At 50.9% G+C, this 24,668-nt stretch overlaps 1 protein-coding gene across 1 annotated transcript in view; it reads left to right on the top strand.

Moving 5' to 3' along the window:
• The window catches only part of LOC144785173 (cathelicidin antimicrobial peptide-like), a 138,757-nt gene that overhangs the window by 48,949 nt on the left and 65,140 nt on the right, over positions 1 to 24,668 (top strand). The gene's annotated exons all lie outside the window — the stretch shown is intronic.

Below are 24,668 nucleotides of genomic sequence, written 5' to 3'. Positions count from 1 at the left end.
CTGAAATGCCTGAAAAAGTCCACGGAAACTTGTTTTCGGTCCAGGGAAGGCATGGCTTGGCAGTGCGGGCTCGACTGTTCCCATGAGGCATAGAGTCAGACTGATTTGCATATGGCCATGTCTGAACTGGGGTGGCAGTGTGGGCTAAAGAACGGTGATGGATTAAACCCAGATCTGTTGACTGGGTGTGAGTGTTTGATTGGTTCAGATGCTCCGTCCATCACCACTCCCTTTTGTACCACTGTGTTCGCCATAAATTGGCAGGGTATGCTCAGACGTGATTCCCTTGCTCACTTTGCCACTGGACTCAAGCAAGCTGGGCCGAAGACGGCTGAAATGCCGGAAACCGGTCCTCGGCAGCTTGTTTCCGGTCCAGGGAAGGCATGGATTGGCAGCTCGGGCTGGACTGTTCCCATGAGGCACAGGGTCAGACTGATTTGCATATGGCCATGTCTGTACTGGGGTTGCAGAGTGGGCTAAAGAACGGTGATGGATTAAACCCAGATCTGTTGACTGGGTGTGAGTGTTTGATTGGTTGAGATGCTCCGTCCATCACCACCCCCTTTTGTACCACTTTGTTCGCCATAAGTTGGCAGGTTATGCTCAGACGTGAGTCCCTTGCACACTTTGCCACTGGATTCAAGCAAGCCGGGCTATAGACGGCTGAAATGGCAGAAACCGGTCCTCGGAAGCTTGTTTCCGATCCAGGGAAGGCATGGCTTGGCATTTCGGGCTCGACTGTTCCCATGAGGCACAGGGTCAGACTGATTTGCATATGGTCATGTCTGAACTGGGGTGGCAGTGTGGGCTAAAGAACGGTGATGGATTAAACCCAGATCTGTTGACTGGGTGTGAGTGTTTGATTGGTTCAGATGCTCCGTTTATCACCACTCCCTTTTGTACCACTGTGTTCGCCATAAATTGGCAGGGTATGCTCAGACGTGATTCCCTTGCTCACTTTGCCACTGGATTCAAGCAAGCTGGGCTGAAAACGGCTGAAATGCCAGAAAAAGGTCCTCGGAAGCTTGTTTCCGGTCCAGGGAAGGAATGGCTTGGCAGTGCGGGCTCGACTGTTCCCATGAGGCACTGGGTCAGACTGATTTGCATATGGTCATGTCTGAACTGGGGTGGCATAGTGGGCTAAAGAACGGTGATGGATTAAACCCAGATCTGTTGACTGGGTGTGAGTGTTTGATTGGTTCAGATGCTCCGTCCATCACCACCCCCTTTTGTACCACTTTTTTCGCCATAAGTTGGCAGGGTATGCTCACACGTGAGTCCCTTGCTCACTTTGCCACTGGATTCAAGCAAGCTGGGCTGAAAACGGCTGAAATGCCAGAAAAAGTCCACGGAAACTTGTTTTCGGTCCAGGGAAGGCATGGCTTGGCAGTGCGGGCTCGACTGTTCCCATGAGGCATAGAGTCAGACTGATTTGCATATGGCCATGTCTGAACTGGGGTGGCAGTGTGGGCTAAAGAACGGTGATGGATTAAACCCAGATCTGTTGACTGGGTGTGAGTGTTTGATTGGTTCAGATGCTCCGTCCATCACCACTCCCTTTTGTACCACTGTGTTCGCCATAAATTGGCAGGGTATGCTCAGACGTGATTCCCTTGCTCACTTTGCCACTGGATTCAAGCAAGCTGGGCCGAAGACGGCTGAAATGCCGGAAACCGGTCCTCGGCAGCTTGTTTCCGGTCCAGGGAAGGCATGGATTGGCAGCTCGGGCTGGACTGTTCCCATGAGGCACAGGGTCAGACTGATTTGCATATGGCCATGTCTGTACTGGGGTGGCAGAGTGGGCTAAAGAACGGTGATGGATTAAACCCAGATCTGTTGACTGGGTGTGAGTGTTTGATTGGTTCAGATGCTCCGTCCATCACCACCCCCTTTTGTACCACTTTGTTCGCCATAAGTTGGCAGGGTATGCTCAGACGTGAGTCCCTTGCTCACTTTGCCACTGGATTCAAGCAAGCCGGGCTATAGACGGCTGAAATGGCAGAAACCGGTCCTCGGAAGCTTGTTTCCGATCCAGGGAAGGCATGGCTTGGCATTTCGGGCTCGACTGTTCCCATGAGGCACAGGGTCAGACTGATTTGCAAATGGTCATGTCTGAACTGGGGTGGCAGAGTGGGCTAAAGAACGGTGATGGATTAAACCCAGATCTGTTGACTGGGTGTGAGTGTTTGATTGGTTCAGATGCTCCGGCCATCACCACCCCCTTTTGTACCACTTTTTTCGCCATAAGTTGGCAGGGTATGCTCAGACGTGAGTCCCTTGCTCACTTTGCCACTGGATTCAAGCAAGCTGGGCTGAAAACGGCTGAAATGCCAGAAAAAGGTCCTCGGAAGCTTGTTTCCGGCCCAGGGAAGGCATGGCTTGGCAGTGCGGGCTCGACTGTTCCCATGAGGCATAGAGTCAGACTGATTTGCATATGGCCATGTCTGAACTGGGGTGGCAGTGTGGGCTAAAGAACGGTGATGGATTAAACCCAGATCTGTTGACTGGGTGTGAGTGTTTGATTGGTTCAGATGCTCCGTCCATCACCACTCCCTTTTGTACCACTGTGTTCGCCATAAATTGGCAGGGTATGCTCAGACGTGATTCCCTTGCTCACTTTGCCACTGAATTCAAGCAAGCTGGGCTGAAAACGGCTGAAATGCCAGAAAAAGGTCCTCGGAAGATTGTTTACGGTCCAGGGAAGGAATGGCTTGGCAGTGCGGGCTCGACTGTTCCCATGAGGCATAGAGTCAGACTAATTTGCATATGGCCATGTCTGAACTGGGGTGGCAGTGTGGGCTAAAGAACAGTGATGGATTAAACCCAGATCTGTTGACTGGGTGTGAGTGTTTGATTGGTTCAGATGCTCCGTCCATCACCACTCCCTTTTGTACCACTGTGTTCGCCATAAATTAGCAGGGTATGCTCAGACGTGATTCCCTTGCTCACTTTGCCACTGGATTCAAGCAAGCTGGGCCGAAGACGGCTGAAATGCCGGAAACCGGTCCTCGGCAGCTTGTTTCCGGTGCAGGGAAGGCATGGCTTGGCAGTTCGGGCTGGACTGTTCCCATGAGGCACAGGGTCAGACTGATTTGCATATGGCCATGTCTGAACTGGGGTGGCAGAGTGGGCTAAAGAACGGTGATGGATTAAACCCAGATCTGTTGACTGGGTGTGAGTGTTTGATTGGTTCAGATGCTCCGTCCATCACCACCCCCTTTTGTACCACTTTGTTCGCCATAAGTTGGCAGGGTATGCTCAGACGTGAGTCCCTTGCTCACTTTGCCACTGGATTCAAGCAAGCCGGGCTATAGACGGCTGAAATGGCAGAAACCGGTCCTCGGAAGCTTGTTTCCGATCCAGGGAAGGCATGGCTTGGCATTTCGGGCTCGACTGTTCCCATGAGGCACAGGGTCAGACTGATTTGCAAATGGTCATGTCTGAACTGGGGTGGCAGAGTGGGCTAAAGAACGGTGATGGATTAAACCCAGATCTGTTGACTGGGTGTGAGTGTTTGATTGGTTCAGATGCTCCGGCCATCACCACCCCCTTTTGTACCACTTTTTTCGCCATAAGTTGGCAGGGTATGCTCAGACGTGAGTCCCTTGCTCACTTTGCCACTGGATTCAAGCAAGCTGGGCTGAAATCGGCTGAAATGCCAGAAAAAGGTCCTCGGAAGCTTGTTTCCGGCCCAGGGAAGGCATGGCTTGGCAGTGCGGGCTCGACTGTTCCCATGAGGCATAGAGTCAGACTGATTTGCATATGGCCATGTCTGAACTGGGGTGGCAGTGTGGGCTAAAGAACGGTGATGGATTAAACCCAGATCTGTTGACTGGGTGTGAGTGTTTGATTGGTTCAGATGCTCCGTCCATCACCACTCCCTTTTGTACCACTGTGTTCGCCATAAATTGGCAGGGTATGCTCAGACGTGATTCCCTTGCTCACTTTGCCACTGAATTCAAGCAAGCTGGGCTGAAAACGGCTGAAATGCCAGAAAAAGGTCTTTGGAAGATTGTTTACGGTCCAGGGAAGGAATGGCTTGGCAGTGCGGGCTCGACTGTTCCCATGAGGCATAGAGTCAGACTAATTTGCATATGGCCATGTCTGAACTGGGGTGGCAGTGTGGGCTAAAGAACAGTGATGGATTAAACCCAGATCTGTTGACTGGGTGTGAGTGTTTGATTGGTTCAGATGCTCCGTCCATCACCACTCCCTTTTGTACCACTGTGTTCGCCATAAATTAGCAGGGTATGCTCAGACGTGATTCCCTTGCTCACTTTGCCACTGGATTCAAGCAAGCTGGGCCGAAGACGGCTGAAATGCCGGAAACCGGTCCTCGGCAGCTTGTTTCCGGTGCAGGGAAGGCATGGCTTGGCAGTTCGGGCTGGACTGTTCCCATGAGGCACAGGGTCAGACTGATTTGCATATGGCCATGTCTGAACTGGGGTGGCAGAGTGGGCTAAAGAACGGTGATGGATTAAACCCAGATCTGTTGACTGGGTGTGAGTGTTTGATTGGTTCAGATGCTTCGTCCATCACCACCCTCTGTTGTACCACTTTGTTCGCCATAAGTTGGCAGGGTATGCTCAGACGTGAGTCCCTTGCTCACTTTGCCACTGGATTCAAGCAAGCCGGGCTAAAGATGGCCGAAATGCCAGAAACCGGTCCTCGGAAGCTTGTTTCCGGTCCAGGGAAGGCATGGCTTGGCAGTTCGGGCTCGACTGTTCCCATGAGGCACTGGGTCAGACTGATTTGCATATGGTCATGTCTGAACTGGGGTGGCAGAGTGGGCTAAAGAACGGTGATGGATTAAACCCAGATCTGTTGACTGGGTGTGAGTGTTTGATTGGTTCAGATGCTCCGTCCATCACCACCCCCTTTTGTACCACTTTTTTCGCCATAAGTTGGCAGGATATGCTCAGACGTGAGTCCCTTGCTCACTTTGCCACTGGATTCAAGCAAGCTGGGCTGAAAACGGCTGAAATGCCAGAAAAAGGTCCTCGGAAGCTTATTTCCGGTCCAGGGAAGGCATGGCTTGGCAGTGCGGGCTCGACTGTTCCCATGAGGCATAGAGTCAGACTGATTTGCATATGGCCATGTCTGAACTGGGGTGGCAGTGTGGGCTAAAGAACGGTGATGGATTAAACCCAGATCTGTTGACTGGGTGTGAGTGTTTGATTGGTTCAGATGCTCCGTCCATCACCACTCCCTTTTGTACCACTTTCTTCGCCATAAGTTGGCAGGCTATGCTCAGACGTGAGTCCCTTGCTCACTTTGCCACTGGATTCAAGCAAGCCGGACTGAAGACGGCTGAAATGCCACAAACCAGTCCTCGGAAGCTTGTTTCCGGTCCAGGGAAGGCATGGCTTGGCAGTTCGGGCTGGACTGTTCCCATGAGGCACAGGGTCAGACTGATTTGCATATGGCCATGTCTGAACTGGGGTGGCAGAGTGGGCTAAAGAACGGTGATGGATTAAAGCCAGATCTGTTGACTGGGTGTGAGTGTGTGATCGGTTCAGATGCTCCGTCCATCACCACTCCCTTTTGTACCACTTTGTTCACCATAAGTTGGCAGGGTATGCTCAAACGTGAGTCCCTTGCTCACTTTGCCACTGGATTCAAGCAAGCCGGCCTGCAGGTGGCTGAAATGCCAGAAACCGGTCCTCAGAAGCTTGTTTCCAGTCCAGGGAAGGCATGGCTTGGCAGTTCGGGCTGGACTGTTCCCATGAGGCACAGGGTCAGACCGATTTGCATATGGCCATGTCTGAACTGGGGTGGCAGAGTGGGCTAAAGAACGGTGATGGATTAAACCCAGATCTGTTGACTGGGTGTGAGTGTTTGATTGGTTCAGATGCTCCGGCCATCACCACCCCCTTTTGTACCACTTTTTTCGCCATAAGTTGGCAGGGTATGCTCAGACGTGAGTCCCTTGCTCACTTTGCCACTGGATTCAAGCAAGCTGGGCTGAAAACGGCTGAAATGCCAGAAAAAGGTCCTCGGAAGCTTGTTTCCGGCCCAGGGAAGGCATGGCTTGGCAGTGCGGGCTCGACTGTTCCCATGAGGCATAGAGTCAGACTGATTTGCATATGGCCATGTCTGAACTGGGGTGGCAGTGTGGGCTAAAGAACGGTGATGGATTAAACCCAGATCTGTTGACTGGGTGTGAGTGTTTGATTGGTTCAGATGCTCCGTCCATCACCACTCCCTTTTGTACCACTGTGTTCGCCATAAATTGGCAGGGTATGCTCAGACGTGATTCCCTTGCTCACTTTGCCACTGGATTCAAGCAAGCTGGGCTGAAAACGGCTGAAATGCCAGAAAAAGGTCCTCGGAAGCTTGTTTACGGTCCAGGGAAGGAATGGCTTGGCAGTGCGGGCTCGACTGTTCCCATGAGGCATAGAGTCAGACTAATTTGCATATGGCCATGTCTGAACTGGGGTGGCAGTGTGGGCTAAAGAACGGTGATGGATTAAACCCAGATCTGTTGACTGGGTGTGAGTGTTTGATTGGTTCAGATGCTCCGTCCATCACCACTCCCTTTTGTACCACTGTGTTCACCATAAATTAGCAGGGTATGCTCAGACGTGATTCCCTTGCTCACTTTGCCACTGGATTCAAGCAAGCTGGGCCGAAGACGGCTGAAATGCCGGAAACCGGTCCTCGGCAGCTTGTTTCCGGTGCAGGGAAGGCATGGCTTGGCAGTTCGGGCTGGACTGTTCCCATGAGGCACAGGGTCAGACTGATTTGCATATGGCCATGTCTGAACTGGGGTGGCAGAGTGGGCTAAAGAACGGTGATGGATTAAACCCAGATCTGTTGACTGGGTGTGAGTGTTTGATTGGTTCAGATGCTTCGTCCATCACCACCCTCTGTTGTACCACTTTGTTCGCCATAAGTTGGCAGGGTATGCTCAGACGTGAGTCCCTTGCTCACTTTGCCACTGGATTCAAGCAAGCCGGGCTAAAGATGGCCGAAATGCCAGAAACCGGTCCTCGGAAGCTTGTTTCCGGTCCAGGGAAGGCATGGCTTGGCAGTTCGGGCTCGACTGTTCCCATGAGGCACTGGGTCAGACTGATTTGCATATGGTCATGTCTGAACTGGGGTGGCAGAGTGGGCTAAAGAACGGTGATGGATTAAACCCAGATCTGTTGACTGGGTGTGAGTGTTTGATTGGTTCAGATGCTCCGTCCATCACCACCCCCTTTTGTACCACTTTTTTCGCCATAAGTTGGCAGGATATGCTCAGACGTGAGTCCCTTGCTCACTTTGCCACTGGATTCAAGCAAGCTGGGCTGAAAACGGCTGAAATGCCAGAAAAAGGTCCTCGGAAGCTTATTTCCGGTCCAGGGAAGGCATGGCTTGGCAGTGCGGGCTCGACTGTTCCCATGAGGCATAGAGTCAGACTGATTTGCATATGGCCATGTCTGAACTGGGGTGGCAGTGTGGGCTAAAGAACGGTGATGGATTAAACCCAGATCTGTTGACTGGGTGTGAGTGTTTGATTGGTTCAGATGCTCCGTCCATCACCACTCCCTTTTGTACCACTTTCTTCACCATAAGTTGGCAGGGTATGCTCAAACGTGAGTCCCTTGCTCACTTTGCCACTGGATTCAAGCAAGCCGGCCTGCAGGTGGCTGAAATGCCAGAAACCGGTCCTCAGAAGCTTGTTTCCAGTCCAGGGAAGGCATGGCTTGGCAGTTCGGGCTGGACTGTTCCCATGAGGCACAGGGTCAGACCGATTTGCATATGGCCATGTCTGAACTGGGGTGGCAGAGTGGGCTAAAGAACGGTGATGGATTAAACCCAGATCTGTTGACTGGGTGTGAGTGTTTGATTGGTTCAGATGCTCCTTCCATCACCACCCCCTTTTGTACCACTTTGCTCGCCATAAGTTGGCAGGGTATGCTCAAACGTGCAGTCCCTTGCTCACTTTGCAACTGCATTCAAGCAAGCCGGGCTGAAGACGGCTGAAAAGACAGAAACCGGTCCTCGGAATCTTGTTTCCGGTCCAGGGAAGGCATGGCTTGGCAGTTCGGGCTGGACTGTTCCCATGAGGCACAGGGTCAGACTGATTTGCATATGGCCATGTCTTAACAGGGGTGGCAGAGTGGGCTAAAGAACAGTGATGGATTAAACCCAGATCTGTTGACTGGGTGTGAGTGTTTGATTGGTTCAGATGCTTCGTCCATCACCACCCTCTGTTGTACCACTTTGTTCGCCATAAGTTGGCAGGGTATGCTCAGACGTGATTCCCTTGCTCACTTTGCCACTGGATTCAAGGAAGCTGGGCCGAAGACGGCTGAAATGCCGGAAACCGGTCCTCGGCAGCTTGTTTCCGGTGCAGGGAAGGCATGGCTTGGCAGTTCGGGCTGGACTGTTCCCATGAGGCACAGGGTCAGACTGATTTGCATATGGCCATGTCTGAACTGGGGTGGCAGAGTGGCCTAAAGAACGGTGATGGATTAAACCCAGATCTGTTGACTGGGTGTGAGTGTTTGATTGGTTCAGATGCTCCGTCCATCACCACCCCCTTTTGTACCTCTTTTTTCACCATAAGTTGGCAGGGTATGCTCCGATGTGAGTCCCTTGCTCACTTTGCCACTGGATTCAAGCAAGCTGGGCTGAAAACGGCTGAAATGCCAGAAAAAGTCCACGGAAACTTGTTTCCGGTCCAGGGAAGGCATGGCTTGGCAGTGCGGGCTCGACTGTTCACATGAGGCATAGAGTCAGACTGATTTGCATATGGCCATGTCTGAACTGGGGTGGCAGTGTGGGCTAAAGAACGGTGATGGCTTAAACCCAGATCTGTTGACTGGGTGTGAGTGTTTGATTGGTTCAGATGCTCCGTCCATCACCACTCCCTTTTGTACCACTGTGTTCGCCATAAATTGGCAGGGTATGCTCAGACGTGATTCCCTTGCTCACTTTGCCACTGGATTCAAGCAAGCTGGGCCGAAGACGGCTGAAATGCCGGAAACCGGTCCTCGGCAGCTTGTTTCCGGTCCAGGGAAGGCATGGCTTGGCAGCTCGGGCTGGACTGTTCCCATGAGGCACAGGGTCAGACTGATTTGCATATGGCCATGTCTGTACTGGGGTGGCAGAGTGGGCTAAAGAACGGTGATGTATTAAACCCAGATCTGTTGACTAGGTGTGAGTGTTTGATTGGTTCAGATGCTCCGTCCATCACCACCCCCTTTTGTACCACTTTGTTCGCCATAAGTTGGCAGGGTATGCTCAGACGTGAGTCCCTTGCTCACTTTGCCACTGGATTCAAGCAAGCCGGGCTATAGACAGCTGAAATGCCAGAAACCGGTCCTCAGAAGCTTGTTTCCGGTCCAGGGAAGGCATGGCTTGGCAGTTCGGGCTGGACTGTTCCTATGAGGCACAGGGTCAGACTGATTTGCATATGGCCATGTCTGAACTGGGGTGGCAGAGTGGGCTAAAGAACGGTGATGGATTAAACCCAGATCTGTTGACTGGGTGTGAGTGTTTGATTGGTTCAGGTGCTTCGTCCATCACCACCCACTGTTGTACCACTTTGTTCGCCATAAGTTGGCAGGGTATGCTCAGACGTGAGTCCCTTGCTCACTTTGCCACTGGATTGAAGCAAGCTGGGCTGAAAACGGCTGAAATGCCAGAAAAAGGTCCTCGGAAGCTTATTACCGGTCCAGGGAAGGCATGGCTTGGCAGTGCGGGCTCGACTGTTCCCATGAGGCATAGAGTCAGACTGATTTGCATATGGCCATGTCTGAACTGGGGTGGCAGTGTGGGCTAAAGAACGGTGATGGATTAAACCCAGATCTGTTGACTGGGTGTGAGTGTTCGATTGGTTCAGATGCTCCGTCCATCACCACTCCCTTTTGTACCACTTTCTTCGCCATAAGTTGGCAGGCTATGCTCAGACGTGAGTCCCTTGCTCACTTTGCCACTGGATTCAAGCAAGCCGGACTGAAGACGGCTGAAATGCCACAAACCAGTCCTCGGAAGCTTGTTTCCGGTCCAGGGAAGGCATGGCTTGGCAGTTCGGGCTGGACTGTTCCCATGAGGCACAGGGTCAGACTGATTTGCATATGGCCATGTCTGAACTGGGGTGGCAGAGTGGGCTAAAGAACGGTGATGGATTAAACCCAGATCTGTTGACTGGGTGTGAGTGTTTGATTGGTTCAGATGCTTCGTCCATCACCACCCTCTGTTGTACCACTTTGTTCGCCATAAGTTGGCAGGGTATGCTCAGACGTGAGTCCCTTGCTCACTTTGCCACTGGATTCAAGCAAGCCGGGCTAAAGATGGCCGAAATGCCAGAAACCGGTCCTCGGAAGCTTGTTTCCGGTCCAGGGAAGGCATGGCTTGGCAGTTCGGGCTCGACTGTTCCCATGAGGCACTGGGTCAGACTGATTTTCATATGGTCATGTCTGAACTGGGGTGGCAGAGTGGGCTAAAGAACGGTGATGGATTAAACCCAGATCTGTTGACTGGGTGTGAGTGTTTGATTGGTTCAGATGCTCCGTCCATCACCACCCCCTTTTGTACCACTTTTTTCGCCATAAGTTGGCAGGATATGCTCAGACGTGAGTCCCTTGCTCACTTTGCCACTGGATTCAAGCAAGCTGGGCTGAAAACGGCTGAAATGCCAGAAAAAGGTCCTCGGAAGCTTATTTCCGGTCCAGGGAAGGCATGGCTTGGCAGTGCGGGCTCGACTGTTCCCATGAGGCATAGAGTCAGACTGATTTGCATATGGCCATGTCTGAACTGGGGTGGCAGTGTGGGCTAAAGAACGGTGATGGATTAAACCCAGATCTGTTGACTGGGTGTGAGTGTTTGATTGGTTCAGATGCTCCGTCCATCACCACTCCCTTTTGTACCACTTTCTTCACCATAAGTTGGCAGGGTATGCTCAAACGTGAGTCCCTTGCTCACTTTGCCACTGGATTCAAGCAAGCCGGCCTGCAGGTGGCTGAAATGCCAGAAACCGGTCCTCAGAAGCTTGTTTCCAGTCCAGGGAAGGCATGGCTTGGCAGTTCGGGCTGGACTGTTCCCATGAGGCACAGGGTCAGACCGATTTGCATATGGCCATGTCTGAACTGGGGTGGCAGAGTGGGCTAAAGAACGGTGATGGATTAAACCCAGATCTGTTGACTGGGTGTGAGTGTTTGATTGGTTCAGATGCTCCTTCCATCACCACCCCCTTTTGTACCACTTTGCTCGCCATAAGTTGGCAGGGTATGCTCAAACGTGCAGTCCCTTGCTCACTTTGCAACTGCATTCAAGCAAGCCGGGCTGAAGACGGCTGAAAAGACAGAAACCGGTCCTCGGAATCTTGTTTCCGGTCCAGGGAAGGCATGGCTTGGCAGTTCGGGCTCGACTGTTCCCATGAGGCACTGGGTCAGACTGATTTTCATATGGTCATGTCTGAACTGGGGTGGCAGAGTGGGCTAAAGAACGGTGATGGATTAAACCCAGATCTGTTGACTGGGTGTGAGTGTTTGATTGGTTCAGATGCTCCGTCCATCACCACCCCCTTTTGTACCACTTTTTTCGCCATAAGTTGGCAGGATATGCTCAGACGTGAGTCCCTTGCTCACTTTGCCACTGGATTCAAGCAAGCTGGGCTGAAAACGGCTGAAATGCCAGAAAAAGGTCCTCGGAAGCTTATTTCCGGTCCAGGGAAGGCATGGCTTGGCAGTGCGGGCTCGACTGTTCCCATGAGGCATAGAGTCAGACTGATTTGCATATGGCCATGTCTGAACTGGGGTGGCAGTGTGGGCTAAAGAACGGTGATGGATTAAACCCAGATCTGTTGACTGGGTGTGAGTGTTTGATTGGTTCAGATGCTCCGTCCATCACCACTCCCTTTTGTACCACTTTCTTCACCATAAGTTGGCAGGGTATGCTCAAACGTGAGTCCCTTGCTCACTTTGCCACTGGATTCAAGCAAGCCGGCCTGCAGGTGGCTGAAATGCCAGAAACCGGTCCTCAGAAGCTTGTTTCCAGTCCAGGGAAGGCATGGCTTGGCAGTTCGGGCTGGACTGTTCCCATGAGGCACAGGGTCAGACCGATTTGCATATGGCCATGTCTGAACTGGGGTGGCAGAGTGGGCTAAAGAACGGTGATGGATTAAACCCAGATCTGTTGACTGGGTGTGAGTGTTTGATTGGTTCAGATGCTCCTTCCATCACCACCCCCTTTTGTACCACTTTGCTCGCCATAAGTTGGCAGGGTATGCTCAAACGTGCAGTCCCTTGCTCACTTTGCAACTGCATTCAAGCAAGCCGGGCTGAAGACGGCTGAAAAGACAGAAACCGGTCCTCGGAATCTTGTTTCCGGTCCAGGGAAGGCATGGCTTGGCAGTTCGGGCTGGACTGTTCCCATGAGGCACAGGGTCAGACTGATTTGCATATGGCCATGTCTTAACAGGGGTGGCAGAGTGGGCTAAAGAACAGTGATGGATTAAACCCAGATCTGTTGACTGGGTGTGAGTGTTTGATTGGTTCAGATGCTTCGTCCATCACCACCCTCTGTTGTACCACTTTGTTCGCCATAAGTTGGCAGGGTATGCTCAGACGTGATTCCCTTGCTCACTTTGCCACTGGATTCAAGCAAGCTGGGCTGAAAACGGCTGAAATGCCAGAAAAAGGTCCTCGGAAGCTTGTTTCCGGTCCAGGGAAGGAATGGCTTGGCAGTGCGGGCTCGACTGTTCCCATGAGGCATAGAGTCAGACTAATTTGCATATGGCCATGTCTGAACTGGGGATGCAGTGTGGGCTAACGAACGGTGATGGATTAAACCCAGATCTGTTGACTGGGTGTGAGTGTTTGATTGGTTCAGATGCTCCGTCCATCACCACTCCCTTTTGTACCACTTTGTTCGCCATAAATTGGCAGGGTATGCTCAGACGTGATTCCCTTGCTCACTTTGCCACTGGATTCAAGGAAGCTGGGCCGAAGACGGCTGAAATGCCGGAAACCGGTCCTCGGCAGCTTGTTTCCGGTGCAGGGAAGGCATGGCTTGGCAGTTCGGGCTGGACTGTTCCCATGAGGCACAGGGTCAGACTGATTTGCATATGGCCATGTCTGAACTGGGGTGGCAGAGTGGCCTAAAGAACGGTGATGGATTAAACCCAGATCTGTTGACTGGGTGTGAGTGTTTGATTGGTTCAGATGCTCCGTCCATCACCACCCCCTTTTGTACCACTTTGTTCGCCATAAGTTGGCAGGGTATGCTCAGACGTGAGTCCCTTGCTCACTTTGCCACTGGATTCAAGCAAGCCGGGCTATAGACAGCTGAAATGCCAGAAACCGGTCCTCAGAAGCTTGTTTCCGGTGCAGGGAAGGCATGGCTTGGCAGTTCGGGCTGGACTGTTCCTATGAGGCACAGGGTCAGACTGATTTGCATATGGCCATGTCTGAACTGGGGTGGCAGAGTGGGCTAAAGAACGGTGATGGATTAAACCCAGATCTGTTGACTGGGTGTGAGTGTTTGATTGGTTCAGGTGCTTCGTCCATCACCACCCACTGTTGTACCACTTTGTTCGCCATAAGTTGGCAGGGTATGCTCAGACGTGAGTCCCTTGCTCACTTTGCCACTGGATTGAAGCAAGCTGGGCTGAAAACGGCTGAAATGCCAGAAAAAGGTCCTCGGAAGCTTATTACCGGTCCAGGGAAGGCATGGCTTGGCAGTGCGGGCTCGACTGTTCCCATGAGGCATAGAGTCAGACTGATTTGCATATGGCCATGTCTGAACTGGGGTGGCAGTGTGGGCTAAAGAACGGTGATGGATTAAACCCAGATCTGTTGACTGGGTGTGAGTGTTCGATTGGTTCAGATGCTCCGTCCATCACCACTCCCTTTTGTACCACTTTCTTCGCCATAAGTTGGCAGGCTATGCTCAGACGTGAGTCCCTTGCTCACTTTGCCCCTGGATTCAAGCAAGCCGGACTGAAGACGGCTGAAATGCCACAAACCAGTCCTCGGAAGCTTGTTTCCGGTCCAGGGAAGGCATGGCTTGGCAGTTCGGGCTGGACTGTTCCCATGAGGCACAGGGTCAGACTGATTTGCATATGGCCATGTCTGAACTGGGGTGGCAGAGTGGGCTAAAGAACGGTGATGGATTAAACCCAGATCTGTTGACTGGGTGTGAGTGTTTGATTGGTTCAGATGCTTCGTCCATCACCACCCTCTGTTGTACCACTTTGTTCGCCATAAGTTGGCAGGGTATGCTCAGACGTGAGTCCCTTGCTCACTTTGCCACTGGATTCAAGCAAGCCGGGCTAAAGATGGCCGAAATGCCAGAAACCGGTCCTCGGAAGCTTGTTTCCGGTCCAGGGAAGGCATGGCTTGGCAGTTCGGGCTCGACTGTTCCCATGAGGCACTGGGTCAGACTGATTTTCATATGGTCATGTCTGAACTGGGGTGGCAGAGTGGGCTAAAGAACGGTGATGGATTAAACCCAGATCTGTTGACTGGGTGTGAGTGTTTGATTGGTTCAGATGCTCCGTCCATCACCACCCCCTTTTGTACCACTTTTTTCGCCATAAGTTGGCAGGATATGCTCAGACGTGAGTCCCTTGCTCACTTTGCCACTGGATTCAAGCAAGCTGGGCTGAAAACGGCTGAAATGCCAGAAAAAGGTCCTCGGAAGCTTATTTCCGGTCCAGGGAAGGCATGGCTTGGCAGTGCGGGCTCGACTGTTCCCATGAGGCATAGAGTCAGACTGATTTGCATATGGCCATGTCTGAACTGGGGTGGCAGTGTGGGCTAAAGAACGGTGATGGATTAAACCCAGATCTGTTGACTGGGTGTGAGTGTTTGATTGGTTCAGATGCTCCGTCCATCACCACTCCCTTTTGTACCACTTTCTTCACCATAAGTTGGCAGGGTATGCTCAAACGTGAGTCCCTTGCTCACTTTGCCACTGGATTCAAGCAAGCCGGCCTGCAGGTGGCTGAAATGCCAGAAACCGGTCCTCAGAAGCTTGTTTCCAGTCCAGGGAAGGCATGGCTTGGCAGTTCGGGCTGGACTGTTCCCATGAGGCACAGGGTCAGACCGATTTGCATATGGCCATGTCTGAACTGGGGTGGCAGAGTGGGCTAAAGAACGGTGATGGATTAAACCCAGATCTGTTGACTGGGTGTGAGTGTTTGATTGGTTCAGATGCTCCTTCCATCACCACCCCCTTTTGTACCACTTTGCTCGCCATAAGTTGGCAGGGTATGCTCAAACGTGCAGTCCCTTGCTCACTTTGCAACTGCATTCAAGCAAGCCGGGCTGAAGACGGCTGAAAAGACAGAAACCGGTCCTCGGAATCTTGTTTCCGGTCCAGGGAAGGCATGGCTTGGCAGTTCGGGCTGGACTGTTCCCATGAGGCACAGGGTCAGACTGATTTGCATATGGCCATGTCTTAACAGGGGTGGCAGAGTGGGCTAAAGAACAGTGATGGATTAAACCCAGATCTGTTGACTGGGTGTGAGTGTTTGATTGGTTCAGATGCTTCGTCCATCACCACCCTCTGTTGTACCACTTTGTTCCAAAAAATGGGATGGGCAATGCACTGCTGTTGTCAATTGGGAAAGTTGAACTCTTCGTCTTATTTTTAATTGAGTATAAAGGTGCTCCAACTGGAGGCGTAACCGTCCGTTTACGCCGGAGTGTAAACTAAAGATATGTGTGAGCAAATCAATGCGCACATCCCAGTATAGTGGGCACTCCCTCTGGTTCAGAACCAGAGGGAGTGCCCACTATACTGGGATGTGCGCATTGATTTGCTCACACATATCTTTAGTACCACTTTGTTCGCCATAAGTTGGCAGGGTATGCTCAGACGTGATTCCCTTGCTCACTTTGCCACTGGATTCAAGCAAGCTGGGCTGAAAACGGCTGAAATGCCAGAAAAAGGTCCTCGGAAGCTTGTTTCCGGTCCAGGGAAGGAATGGCTTGGCAGTGCGGGCTCGACTGTTCCCATGAGGCATAGAGTCAGACTAATTTGCATATGGCCATGTCTGAACTGGGGATGCAGTGTGGGCTAACGAACGGTGATGGATTAAACCCAGATCTGTTGACTGGGTGTGAGTGTTTGATTGGTTCAGATGCTCCGTCCATCACCACTCCCTTTTGTACCACTTTGTTCGCCATAAGTTGGCAGGGTATGCTCAGACGTGATTCCCTTGCTCACTTTGCCACTGGATTCAAGCAAGCTGGGCTGAAAACGGCTGAAATGCCAGAAAAAGTCCACGGAAACTTGTTTCCGGTCCAGGGAAGGCATGGCTTGGCAGTGCGGGCTCGACTGTTCACATGAGGCATAGAGTCAGACTGATTTGCATATGGCCATGTCTGAACTGGGGTGGCAGTGTGGGCTAAAGAACGGTGATGGCTTAAACCCAGATCTGTTGACTGGGTGTGAGTGTTTGATTGGTTCAGATGCTCCGTCCATCACCACTCCCTTTTGTACCACTGTGTTCGCCATAAATTGGCAGGGTATGCTCAGACGTGATTCCCTTGCTCACTTTGCCACTGGATTCAAGCAAGCTGGGCCGAAGACGGCTGAAATGCCGGAAACCGGTCCTCGGCAGCTTGTTTCCGGTCCAGGGAAGGCATGGCTTGGCAGCTCGGGCTGGACTGTTCCCATGAGGCACAGGGTCAGACTGATTTGCATATGGCCATGTCTGTACTGGGGTGGCAGAGTGGGCTAAAGAACGGTGATGTATTAAACCCAGATCTGTTGACTAGGTGTGAGTGTTTGATTGGTTCAGATGCTCCGTCCATCACCACCCCCTTTTGTACCACTTTGTTCGCCATAAGTTGGCAGGGTATGCTCAGACGTGAGTCCCTTGCTCACTTTGCCACTGGATTCAAGCAAGCCGGGCTATAGACAGCTGAAATGCCAGAAACCGGTCCTCAGAAGCTTGTTTCCGGTCCAGGGAAGGCATGGCTTGGCAGTTCGGGCTGGACTGTTCCTATGAGGCACAGGGTCAGACTGATTTGCATATGGCCATGTCTGAACTGGGGTGGCAGAGTGGGCTAAAGAACGGTGATGGATTAAACCCAGATCTGTTGACTGGGTGTGAGTGTTTGATTGGTTCAGGTGCTTCGTCCATCACCACCCACTGTTGTACCACTTTGTTCGCCATAAGTTGGCAGGGTATGCTCAGACGTGAGTCCCTTGCTCACTTTGCCACTGGATTGAAGCAAGCTGGGCTGAAAACGGCTGAAATGCCAGAAAAAGGTCCTCGGAAGCTTATTACCGGTCCAGGGAAGGCATGGCTTGGCAGTGCGGGCTCGACTGTTCCCATGAGGCATAGAGTCAGACTGATTTGCATATGGCCATGTCTGAACTGGGGTGGCAGTGTGGGCTAAAGAACGGTGATGGATTAAACCCAGATCTGTTGACTGGGTGTGAGTGTTCGATTGGTTCAGATGCTCCGTCCATCACCACTCCCTTTTGTACCACTTTCTTCGCCATAAGTTGGCAGGCTATGCTCAGACGTGAGTCCCTTGCTCACTTTGCCACTGGATTCAAGCAAGCCGGACTGAAGACGGCTGAAATGCCACAAACCAGTCCTCGGAAGCTTGTTTCCGGTCCAGGGAAGGCATGGCTTGGCAGTTCGGGCTGGACTGTTCCCATGAGGCACAGGGTCAGACTGATTTGCATATGGCCATGTCTGAACTGGGGTGGCAGAGTGGGCTAAAGAACGGTGATGGATTAAAGCCAGATCTGTTGACTGGGTGTGAGTGTGTGATTGGTTCAGATGCTCCGTCCATCACCACTCCCTTTTGTACCACTTTGTTCACCATAACTTGGCAGGGTATGCTCAAACGTGAGTCCCTTGCTCACTTTGCCACTGGATTCAAGCAAGCCGGCCTGCAGGTGGCTGAAATGCCAGAAACCGGTCCTCAGAAGCTTGTTTCCAGTCCAGGGAAGGCATGGCTTGGCAGTTCGGGCTGGACTGTTCCCATGAGGCACAGAGTCAGCCCGATTTGCATATGGCCATGTCTGAACAGGGGTGGCAGAGTGGGCTAAAGAACGGTGATGGATTAAACCCAGATCTGTTGACTGGGTGTGAGTGTTTGATTGGTTCAGATGCTCCTTCCATCACCACCCCCTTTTGTACCACTTTGCTCGCCATAAGTTGGCAGGGTATGCTCAAACGTGCAGTCCCTTGCTCACTTTGCCACTGGATTCAAGCAAGCCGGGCTGAAGATGGCTGGAATGCCAGAAACCGGTCCTCAGAAGCTTGTTTCCGGTCCAGGGAAGGCATGGCTTGGCAGTTCGGCTGGACTGTTCCCATGAGGCAGAGGGTCAGACTGATTTGCATATGGCCATGTCTGAACTGGGGTGGCAGAGTGGGCTAAAGAACGGTGATGGATTAAACCCAGATCTGTTGCCTGGGTGTGAGTGTTTGATTGGTTCAGATGCTCCGTCCATCACCACTCCCTTTTGTACCACTTTGTTCACCATAACTTGGCAGGGTATGCTCAAACGTGAGTCCCTTGCTCACTTTGCCACTGGATTCAAGCAAGCCGGCCTGCAGGTGGCTGAAATGCCAGAAACCGGTCCTCAGAAGCTTGTTTCCAGTCCAGGGAAGGCATGGCTTGGCAGTTCGGGCTGGACTGTTCCCATGAGGCACAGAGTCAGCCCGATTTGCATATGGCCATGTCTGAACAGGGGTGGCAGAGTGGGCTAAAGAACGGTGATGGATTAAACCCAGATCTGTTGACTGGGTGTGAGTGTTTGATTGGTTCAGATGCTCCTTCCATCACCACCCCCTTTTGTACCACTTTGCTCGCCATAAGTTGGCAGGGTATGCTCAAACGTGCAGTCCCTTGCTCACTTTGCCACTGGATTCAAGCAAGCCGGGCTGAAGATGGCTGGAATGCCAGAAACCGGTCCTCAGAAGCTTGTTTCCGGTCCAGGGAAGGCATGGCTTGGCAGTTCGGCTGGACTGTTCCCATGAGGCAGAGGGTCAGACTGATTTGCATATGGCCATGTCTGAACTGGGGTGGCAGAGTGGGCTAAAGAACGGTGATGGATTAAACCCAGATCTGTTGCCTGGGTGTGAGTGTTTGATTGGTTCAGATGCTCCGTCCATCACCACCCCCTTTTGTACCACTTTGTTCGCCATAAGTTGGCTGGGTATGCTCAGACGTGAGTCCCTTGCTCACTTTGCAACTGCATTCAAGCAAGCCGGGCTGAAGACGGCTGAAAAGACAGAAACCGGTCCTCGGAATCTTGTTTCCAGTCCAGGGAAGGCATGGCTTGGCAGTTCGGGCTGGACTGTTCCCATGAGGCACAGGGTCAGACTGATTTGCATATGGCCATGTCTGAACAGGGGTGGCAGAATAGGCTAAAGAACGGTGATGGATTAAACTCAGATCTGTTGACTGGGTGTGAGTGTTTGACTGGTTCAGATGCTCCGTCCATCACCACCCACATTTGTACGACTCTAAGAAACCAAACTGAGACCAGGTATGTGAGTTTGATGCATAAAATGCAGTCTGTAAAATATAAAGGACAAAGGGCCCGATGTAGGCGGCCCATTACCGGTCGGTAAACCCGAAATTCAGTAAATTTCCGGCTTACCGACCGGTGTTGAGCTATTTCAGATGTAGGGGATGATTCGGTAAATACCGAATCATTATTTACCGATTCGGTATTTACCGAATCGGTAATTGGCATGTAGGAAGTACTTTTAAGAGTGCTTATGTGCTTTAAGGATTCGTTATTTACCACCAACTATTAGTTGGTGGTAAATACCGAATACCTTTGAAAATGCAAATCTGTGCATTTTCAACAGTGCCATGTGGCAGACATACATGCCCTTAGGGCATGTATGTGTGCCACATCTGCACACAAGCACTATTCAGGGGTGCAACAGGGTGTCAATGTGACACCCTGCCACCCTTGAATGTTTCCCTATTTTACCGAAAATGGGAATTACCGAATCGGTAAATACCGATTCGGTAAATACTGAAACGTACTGATTCGGTAATACTTACCGAATTTTTTTCTACATAGCATTTACCTATTCCAAAATACCAAATTGGCAAAATTCGGTATTTTAGAATCGGTAAATATAGATTACCTACATCTGGCCTAAAGTGGCCCAACCTTAGCCTGTCCTGGAATATATCTTCAAAAGTCTTCAAATGTTATAGCCAAAAGCAGCAGCAAAAAAATCCAACAAGCACCTCCCTAAGGTGTATGCCATATCTCCAAGTATAATTTAGCTGCAAATTCCTTGTAAGAGGTTTCCAAATGGAATAGCTGGCGGATTTGCTTCTCCAGCGGCTACTGCAGATGAATGAATTCAGTTAGTTTGTCTCAGACTGTCATTGGTGCTGGGCAATGGCTTCCCTTGCGGCTTCAACGACCGGCACTGAGAGGAGTGTTCAGTTCCATGGGAGAGGACTCTAACTCCCAGCAGCCAGCCAGCCAGAAAGGACATGCCCCCACATGCTCTTAAGCATGGTGTGGTCCTGTGGTGTGTGTAACCGCCAACGCTCGCTCCAGGGGAGAGGACTCTAACTCCCAGCAGCCAGTCAGGAAGGACGCGCACTCTTAAGCAAGGAATGGTCCCGCCGTCTGTGTAACCGACAACGCCAGCTCCAGGGGGGAGGACTTTAACTCCCAGCAGCCAGCCAGTGAGGAAGGACATGCCTCCCATGCACACCTAAGCATGGCGTGGACCCATGGTCTGTGTAACTGCCAACCCCAGCTCCAAGGGAAAGGACCCTAACTCCCAGCAGCCAGGAAGGACACGCCCCACACATTTTATTTATTTATTTATTTTGAGTTTTATAGAGCGCGAACATGACCCATTAGGGTATCAGAGCGCTTTACATAGTCAAGAAGTTTGTACAATCGGAAGGGAATCATGGGTGTACAAGGGGATGCAAGGAACACAAGGTACAGTTTGCATTGCTATAGCAGAGGAACAAAGGAGTGAGGAAGGATGCAAGTATGGTTAACATTAAAGTTGCTGAAGCTAGGCCCCAGGTTTCATGGTGGGGCGAAAGGTCGATGGAAGAAGGCAATAGTCACTGTGGGGCTAAAGGACAGGGATTAGATGAGGAAGTTATTTATGAGGAACGATTTGGCCTCCTTTTTGAAACGTGCAGCAGAGGGGATTCTTCTGATGGCGGGTGGGAGGGAGTTCCATATCCTTGGCGCAGCCCCAGTGAACGCCCGATTATAAGTTTTCCTTTTTCGAAAGCGTGCAGGCTGGAGTAGGAGGTCTCTGGCGGACCGTGAGTTTCTGATTCTGCCCGATAACACAAGTTTCTGTGATAGATATGCAGGGGAGTTCGTATATACGGCCTTGTGCGTGATGCATGCCAGCTTAAGCTGTATTCTGGCCTCGATAGGAAGCCAGTTCAGCATTTTCAAGTGTGGGGAAATGTGATCAAATTTCCTTGTGCCGGTGAGTAGTCTGGCGCCCGCATTGAGGCAGGCTTTTAATGGTGCTAGTGAGATCTTTGGTAGGCCAGATAGGGTGGAGCAGCCATATTCCAGTCTGGAAATGACAAGTGCTTGGACTGCCATTTTTAGGTCGTGAGCGTCCAGGAAGGGTTTCAATTTCCATAGATAGCTCAGGTGGAATCTGGAAGATTTGGCCATCGAGCTGATGTGATTTTGCATGTTCAAGTTGCAGTCCAAGGTTATTCCCAGCGATTTGGCAGAGTTCACAATGGTCGGAGGACAGTTTAAGGCTGTGATGGCCTTAATCCAATTTTGAGTTTCAGGGTTGGTTTTAGGAGGGGAGATGAGAAGAAATTCCGTTTTTTTTGCGTTGAGTTTGAGTTGATTGGAGGCAAGCCATTGGACGGTCTGCTTCAGGGCCTCATTCAGGGAGAGAACCTCCTCGAGAGATGAGATTTTGATGTAGATCTGCGTATCATCAGCGTACATGTGATAGGAGATATTTGCAGTGCGGAGGACTTCGGCAAGTGGTTCTAGATAGAGGTTGAAGAGGGTGGGGGACAGCGTTGAGCCTTGAGGGACTCCTACTGTGACCGAAGAGGGAGCGGAAAGGATGCCGTTGACTAAGAATCTTTGAGATCAGTTTTGGAGGAAGGAGCTAAACCATTCAAGAACGGTACCATCAAGTCCCATCCTAACTTTTAGATGTTGGAGAAGTTTCCCTTGGACCGTGTCGAAGGCAGAGGATAGGTCTAGGAGGATTAGGAGACAGGTTTTACCTTGGTCAAGGGCTTGGAGGGCATCATCGACGATGTGGAGCATGGTGTTTTCAGTGCTTTGTCCTGGCCTGAATCCAGATTGGAGTCATCGAGCAGGTGGGTGTGGTCCCATGGTCTGTGTAACCACCAACACCAGTTCCTGGAGAGAGGGCTCTAACTCCCAGCAGCCAGGCAGCCAGAAAGGACACACCCCCACTCACTCTTAAGCATGGCATGGGAGGCACCTGGGAAAAGCCCAGGCCAAGGACGGGCCTCCCTCTAACGTCTACTTATCGGGCATTAAAAATAAATATGGGGAAGAAGGAGGTGAGTAATGTGGCATCTGAAGAGGTACCCTTAACATCCCTTGACAGTTTCCTAACAAAAGCGACCACAGCCATATCTAAGGATATTGCCCTTACGGAAAGGAGACTCTCTTTGGGTCCCACTGGAGGCAAAAACGGGGCATTATTGTCTTCTGGATCTGAGTTACATATGCTATCTAAAGGTATGCAGTTCCTCTAATAGTGATGCCTGGGAGAAAAAGTAAGCCAAGCTTTCTTTGTTTGTAAAATACAAACTCGGTGGGGTTGGTGCAGGAAAGAGAGTGTGGGAATTCCTTCTTTCGGAACTAGGGTCCTTACACACCCAGCAAGCCAGGTGTCATACTTCATCATATGGACCTGCTCCTCATTGGGTCGGCGCTGCAATACCCAACTGGCACCCATGAAGGGGCTCTTTACCGGAGATCTTTTGTTCCCTGCCGTATGATGCAGTGGGGGGGGGGGGGGGTGAAACGTGTAGCTATTGTGCAAGGGATATTTAAAAGATGTGGGATAGTCCAAATAAGTCTTTTATTCTGGGTAGCTATCCACCTCGTTAAAATATACAGAGTGGCAGCCTATCTAACTCTAAGGTTTATTTTAGGCTATGCTCAACTCTCAGTTCAACATGTTTCATGCCTATTTGTCAGATTGATCTGTGGCAATTCTTCAGGACCTACTCAGTGAATCTATCTACACAGCACGGTGGGGTCTAAGTACTACCTACCGCATGTTCATACTACGAGTCAGGTAATCTGCAGTATCTTCCAATGACCTCTCTATAGCGAGGGAGTCACTCCAGTCAGTGTCCGGCTGATTATGAGGACACCTGAAACATGGTGTCCATTCCGTAGTTCATGCGGCCCAGAGTCACCTACCCTCTCTCGCCAGTGCATTATTTGGACTATTTTACAAACAAAGAAAGCGTGGCTTACTTTTTCTCCCAGGCATCACTATTAGAGGAACTGCATACCTTTAGATAGCATTATCTGACTGGGCATATATGTTGGACCTCTATAAAAAGCCCTATAGTCCCCAATTTTGTTGAGTGTCTGAGTTACAAATATCACCAACTGAAGCGGCTGTCTCCCATATTTCCACCTCTGAGGTGCCTGCTCCCTCTCATCCAACCTTGGGTCCCACCATTGACTCTTCTGTCAAAAGGAAAAGAGGGCGCCTTCCAAAGCTCTACCATCCTAATACCAGTAAACGGCCCAGAAAGGGCAAGACTAGCCTGATCACAGCGAGCACGGAAGTACACCCGCAGGGTACCATGACGATGACTTTGAATTGGGCTGATCTACATGACAAATTAACGCTGCTTTGCCAACCCATTTTAGCACATCTAGATGCCATTGAGTTTGCAATTAAAGGACTGATAGCTAATGACTCACTGCCGGTAGAAGCAAGGGGACCTGACAAAGACACCAACTCACAACCCACAATTATTGTAACTCATGGTGATAATGTTGGTGTACAAAATAACAGATCTCAAAGTAGTTTTAATCTACTCTCTTCTATACAATGGTTACAAAATGGGTATCTGTCAAGCGCTTTAGTCTCATTGCCCCCAGACACAGTGCATATCTTAGAATATGGGGGAGGGGTCTTTATAAAATAATCCCCCTTGAGCGGTTTAACTAAGCTCCGTATATATCGCCCAAACATCCATTCCTGAGAAGGAAATAAAGCCATGTTATCAGAATCTACCACCAGCAGCATGCCAGTTTGTTCTAACACTGGTAAATGTTCCTGTGTTAAGAACAGACCAACAAGAATCTAGGTGCCAATTGAGGGATAAAGCCCGGCACTGGTTAACAACACAAGCTAGAGCAGGTGGCTTTATACAAAACGATTTGATCATGGCTAGAAGACTCCCCTGTTTCGGACCAGCTCCTAAGATGATTGATAATGACTGTATTGTCCTGAATTTTGATAATTCAAGATTGGTTGGGGATTTGCTATCTCAATTACCATCAGCATCCTTGCCAACTTCCCAAATATATGCCGTCCCATTGGGTTTCTTCTACAAACCTTCCTTCTCGCGTATAATTAATAAGAAGGGACTTCACACAGGGAAAATAGAAACATAAATTGTGCATCCGGAGGGAAAATGTAGTCATACTCACCTCGAATAGGTTGTCTCTATTGGACAACATGGATAGCTGTGACTGAC

Source organism: Lissotriton helveticus, chromosome 10, assembly GCF_964261635.1.
Source record: "Lissotriton helveticus chromosome 10, aLisHel1.1, whole genome shotgun sequence".
NCBI lineage: Eukaryota > Metazoa > Chordata > Amphibia > Caudata > Salamandridae > Lissotriton > Lissotriton helveticus.
Note: the sequence above shows the minus strand (reverse complement) of the source record. Positions and strands in the feature narration are given on the sequence as shown.